This window comes from Papio anubis, chromosome 2 (genome assembly GCF_008728515.1).
Source record: "Papio anubis isolate 15944 chromosome 2, Panubis1.0, whole genome shotgun sequence".
NCBI classification, from domain to species: Eukaryota; Metazoa; Chordata; class Mammalia; order Primates; family Cercopithecidae; genus Papio; species Papio anubis.
Window position 1 is genome coordinate 157,162,974 of NC_044977.1, and position 6,306 is coordinate 157,169,279.

Here is a 6,306-nt window from a genome sequence, read left to right on the forward strand (position 1 = left end):
TATTATTACCAAGAGCCAATTGTGTGTGTATACAAACACACAGCACACACAAACCGGATTTGATGGGGCAAGGGGGACAGGCAAAGGGTGGAGAATTTGAAAACAACCAAATGACTCCAAAGGAAGTAGGGGAGAGGCTGACGTACAGACCCATCCCAGTTATTCCACGCCTTCCCTGTGACTCAGATCCCCTTTATCATGCTGCCACCACCCAAAGGCAAAAGGGGTTTTCCTCTGCCCGTGCATGATCTCCTCTACCTTCTTGGCATCTCTGCCCATGCTTCCTCCTCACCTGTCATCTTAGTCTCCAGCAGTTCCCCTGTTCCCCTCCACCATACCCACAGAGTGGTACTCACTCGAAGTGGTACACAGTCTAATGGCACAGGGCTTTTGGAGAGAGAGTGAGGTGGATGCATCCCTGCCTCTTGGCCAGTGAGGATGCCTGACACCTGTCATTGACTAACATCTGATGCAGCCTGCCTTTACTCAGCCCAGACAGACAGGAGGCATGGGTCTGCCTGATGAGCTGTTCTTCCTGGCCTCATTGTCACCACTCTTGCCTCCCAGCCCCTACTCTCAGGGATGGGTAGATTTTAAGGATATTCTCTCCACTTACCCTACAGCTCCCCTCTGGGCCGGGAGATTAGGTGCCTATTTTTTAGTTTGAGATCTTAGTCCAGGCATACAGGCATCATACAGCAAGGGCTCCAGGAGTGCAAGAAAAATGAGTCCCAGGCTGGCTTGTAGAGTCTCAGATGGGCTCGAGGCAGAAGTGGAGAGGGCTGGAGCTCTAGTCTCTCGTCCTCGCATTGACTCTGCAGCCTGCCTCTTTCAATGAATCAATCTCCATGTTTGTTCCTATTTCTCTCTTGCTTCTGTGTTTTCTCCCTTGCTCTTTTTTTGTATTATTATTTTTTTATTTTTATTTTTATTTTTTGAGACGGAGTCTTGCTCTGTCCCTAGGCTGGAGTGCAGTGGCATAATCTCGGCTCACTGCAAGCTCTGCCTCCCAGGTTCATACCATTCTCCTGCCTCAGCCTCCTGAGTAGCTGGGACTACAGGTGCCCGCCACCATGCCCAGCTAATTTTTTTTTTTTAGTAGAGACAGAGTTTCACCGTGTTAGCCAGGATGGTCTCGATCTCCTGACCTTGTGATCCGCCTGCCTCAGCCTCCCAAAGTGCTGGGATTATAGGCATGAGCCACCGCGACTGGCCCTCTCCCTTGCTTTTATTCAAGCATTTATCTAAACATCCTAGTCTATACATTGGACTTGTCTTTCTTATGTCATTCAAATTGCAATTATCTCTAAAGTAGAACTTACATCAAATTCGTATCTCATTCTGTTTTACATAATATTTACTTAAAATTATATATAAGTAAAATGTATATAGGCTGCCTCGAACTACAGTGGCTAAGAGTACACACTTTTGAGGCAAGAAGGACCTAGGTTCAAAACCCAGCCAAGCAACACACCAGTCCATCCCCAAGCAGGTTATTTGCCTTTCTGAACCTCAGTTTCCTCATTGAAAATGGGGTTGATAATACTGCTTACATGAAAGGTTTCTTGAATGAGTAAATGAGACAATGCAAGTAAAGTGCTTAGAAAAGTTTCTGGCATGTGGTAGCACTTGGTAAATATTAGCCGTTGTTTTTAATGTAATACAATTAAGTATTTCAAAAAAGTTTACATTGACGCTCTGAAGTCAAGCAAAGAATAATTTTATTATATAAATAATAACTTGCAGATAATCCTTAGGGATTATTTTACACAGTAGAAACAGCAATGAATTAGGAGACAGAAGACCCGGGTTCAGGTTCTGGCTCCACCATTTGCTGACTGTGTGACCAGGAGCCTGATTGTTAACTTCACTGAGCCTACTTCCTAGGGCTGGAGAGTACAAACATATGGAAAACTGTTTTGTAGTTATAAAGAACTATACACATTTAAGTGAAACATGATTTATTTACTTCATAACTGTGTAATTTCATTCTTAAATTCATGTTTCATGTAGCGTTTTAATATATGTGCTAATTTAAACCTAATAAATGCACATGTGGGCATATCTGTATCTGAATCTGCATAAACATCTTTTATAAAGTCTGGAAGAGAAGAAAAGAAGCTATTAGCAGGAGTTACTTCTAGGGACAAGATTAAACTGGTAAGGAAGTAATTCATCCCATCTTACTTTACATCCTTCTGAAAAGGCAATGAGGTTTGGGATAATTTTTTCAAGTAATAATGTTGATATTGTGAAAGTCAGAAAAGCATTTTTTTTTTTTTTTTTTTTGAGATAGAGTCTTGCTGTGTCGCTCAGGCTGGTGAAGTGGCACGATCTCAGCTTACTGCAACCTCCGACTTCCAGGTTCAAGCAATTTTCCTGTCTCAGCCTCCCGAGTAGCTGGGATTACAGGCATGTGCCACCACGCCCGGCTAATTTTTGTATTTTTAATAGAGATGAGGTTTTGCCATGTTGGCCAGGCTGGTCTCAAACTCCTGACCTCAAGTGATCCACCTGCCTCGGCCTCCCAAAGTGCTGAGATTACAGGAGTGAGCCACCACGCCCAGCCAGAAAAGCATTATTTAAAAAAAAACTACCCTTACTGCCTTTGAATAAATATTTGAAATTTATGTTAAAACTTTTGTCTACAATCAGTAACTTTTCATTCCTCTAACGTTCAGCAGTGAGCACCAGCTCTGTGCAAAGCACCCTGAGAGAAGCGTTCATAAGTCAGATGTGAATTGTGCCTGACATTACACTGTGTTAGACCAGATAAGACACCATATAAAAAGTCAAAATATAAGAAGAAAGTGATCAGTGTGCCCAGTGCACAATAAATGCTAAAGAAATACTTACTAGATAGATAGTGCAGTGGTGCAAGTAAGCGCAGGGATGGATGGATGGATGGATGGATGGATGGATGGATGGATGGATGGATGTTGGCAGTACCATGGAAGAGGGGAGTCAGAAAAGAAATAGATCTCTTGCAGTTGAGGGAATTTAGGAAAGCTTTGTGGAGAAGGTAGCCTTTTGAAACAAAGGCCAAATTTGAACATCTGGAGATTAGAAGACGAGTTAGGACAGTACCTTGTGGTGATGACATTCTGTCATTTCTGATTTTCTTTCTCCCTCTCTCTCTTCTTTTCAACTAAGGGGTAGGGCTGGTGTGTTTGGAAACATATGGGAGCATTTTTTTTTTTTTTTTTTGGTTGTCACAACGTCTGGGATGGTCGGGGGAGGTACCAGAGAATACTGCTACATTTAGTGAGATGTTGGCCAGGGTTAGTAAATATACTGCAAAGAAGAATTGTTCTATCTAAAACTCTGATAGTGACCACATTGAGAAATACCAGTAAGTGAGAGAAGCATCATAAACAGATGATTACAATGTCATTTAAAAACATCGCTGACATAGATATCTTTACAAGTTTTCTGCTTTCGTCGGCCAGTTCAGTTGATGTGATCTCCCGTCTAGGCAAAGGAGCAGGGAAGTAGATTGCAAAGGCCCACGATGGGGCGGGGAGCAGTGCTGAGCAGACAGAGGACTAGTCTATGGAGACTGAACTTTGGTCTTCAGGAAAAGGGGGTCCAATCACGGCTTGTAATTAGGGGAATAATCTTGTCACATCGGTCCTTCAGGGAATATCAAACCTCTAATTTTTGAGCCTGTTGTGCAGCCAAAATGTGAAGTGATAACAAGTTTATTTTTTAGAGCTTCATCTTGGCTTTGCTTCAGAAAGCAGAAAGAGTTCATTCTATATTTTTTTAAATTCTCCTTTAAATTTTGTAAAATTTAATTTATAAAATAATTTGAAAGACAAATTATTCAACAAATTATGCTTAGACAGTGGTTTTCCATTTAGGAAAAAACAACAACCCAAGTTAGGGTTTCAATAATTAAACATGAAAAAGTTGTTAAAGGTGTTAGAAGGAAATGTAGTTGAATACTTTAGGATATCTGAGGTAGGAGAAGCCTTCTTAAGTAAGTTACAAAAGCCAGGAAGCAGAAAGTATAAAAATAGAGCAACAAAATTTCGACATGACAAAAAATATAAATTTAAAAGAATAGAAGGTATTCATAACACGTATAAAAGACAAAAAAAGTTCCAGATAACCCATAAAACTTCTATAAATAAGAAAATATAACCCCAATACAAAAATAGGCAATGAGTGCCATCAGGCAATTCATAGAAAAAAGATGGAAGACCTGAAAACATGATGATGGTGGATATTTCAGGCAGACTTTCCCTACTTCCCATGCTGCCACCTTGCAGCTTGCCTCACTGCATGCTGGAGCCTGGAAAGCCACAGCCTGCAGCGTCCTGGCTCCCTAAGAGCTGAGCCTCTACCTGTGACCTGGCTTCTCTTGATTGGGTGTACCCTCAAGAGACCTACTAACTCCACTGGCAGACAGAGTAGAGAATATCCTTGTTTTTTGTGTTTAGATTGGGGTTATTTTGGGTTTTTTGTTTGTTTGGTTTTGGTTTTTTTCCTGCATTAACAACAGCAAAGACCTCAGTGTCTAGATCCAGTCTCCAGCTTTGTGGGTGTCATGGCCAGGACGTACAGCATCTACCACACAACTGAGGCAGTATGGTTCTGGACACCAGGTATGGCTGAGGCTTCCTGGTTTCCGGATTGCCGAGCCAGCAGTTGGGGCCCAGCTTCCCAAATCCCCAGCTTCCAGGTCATGAGGGAAGGGAAAGCTCCCTTGGTGGGTCCTTGCTGAGCTGGAGTTCTGAGAGTCAGTCCTCGAAGCTCATCCTGAACTTACCATTCTACCTTATCTGACAAAATGTTAAACACTCAATTCCCTATGTTAAATCACTTTCTACATAAACTAAGGGAGTGGCTTCTGTCATTTCTAGCTGAACTCTGACACCTTCCTAATAATCAAAGAAATTCGAACTAAACCAGCAATGTTTATTATTTCTCATTCATTACAAAGTCAACGCTTAAAAAGACTGACAAAATTCTACATTGGTGAGGATGTGGGGAAATGGAAATGGGCTACCTCAGAAAGCCTTTTTTGTTTTTGTTTTTGTTTCTGTTTTTGTTTTTGAGACGGGGTCTTGCTCTGTCGCCCAGGCTGGAGTGCAGTGGTTCTATCACAGCTGACTGCACCCTTGACTACCCGGGTTCAAGCGATCCTCCCACCTCAGCCTTCCAAGTAGCTGGGACTACAGGCACAAGCCACCAAGCCGGACTAACCTTTTTTTTGTATTTTTAGTAAAGGAAGAGTTTCCCCATGTTGCCCAGGCTGGTCTCAAACTCCTGGGCTCAAGCAACCCACCTGCCTCGACCTCCCAAAGTGCTAGGATTACAGGCGTGAGCTACCGTGCTCAGCCTGGAGAACCATTTTGAAGGTGGTTTGGCAGTATCTATCCAAGTATAAAATGTGCCTCTCATCCAACCCAGTAATCTCACCTCTAGGTATCTGTCAAAGAGACATATTGGTACATGTCCTTAAGGCAACATTTCTCAAGGATATTAAATGCATCACTGTGAGTAATGGAAAAATAATACTAAGTAGCTGAAATGCCCATCAAGAGGGAATATTTAAGAAATTATTATACAACCATGCTTTGGCATGTTCTGCAGTAGTCAAAGAACGAGGCAGAGCTCCAAATACTAATATGGAAAGATCCCAGACACATTTCCAAGTGAAAAATAAGCTGCAAAACAGCACGCATAGTATTATATGTTTAAACATAGTATTTATGTTTAAAAACACGTGTCACAAAAATATATATTTCTGTCTAAACACACGTATGTCTAAATAAACTCATAGTTCACGAGAAACACAAGCCAAGCAGCCCTGGGGAGTGGGGAAGGTGAGATGAGGAGGGGTTCATGCCTGGGTTTCGCTTATACTCTATGTGTCTGTACTATTCAGATGTCTGAATATTTTACAATAAGAATATATTCATATACAGTCATGTGTCACTTAATGACATGGATATGTTCTGAGAAATGCATTTGCATTATTAAGTGATTTTGTTGTTGTGCAAACATCACACAGCACAGTTACATAAACCCAGGTGCTAGAGCCTACTGCACATCTAGGCTGTATGGGATAGCCTCTTGCTCCGAGGCCACAAACCTGCACAGCATGTTACTGTACTGAATACTGTAGGCAATTGTAGCACAGTGGTAATTACTTGTGTACCTAAATATATCTAAACATAAAAAGATACAGTAAAAATATGGTATTCTAATTTTTTTTTTTTTTTTGGAGACTTAGTCTCACTCTGTCGCCCAGGCTGGAGTGCAGTGGTGTGATCTCGGCTCAGTGCAACCTCCACC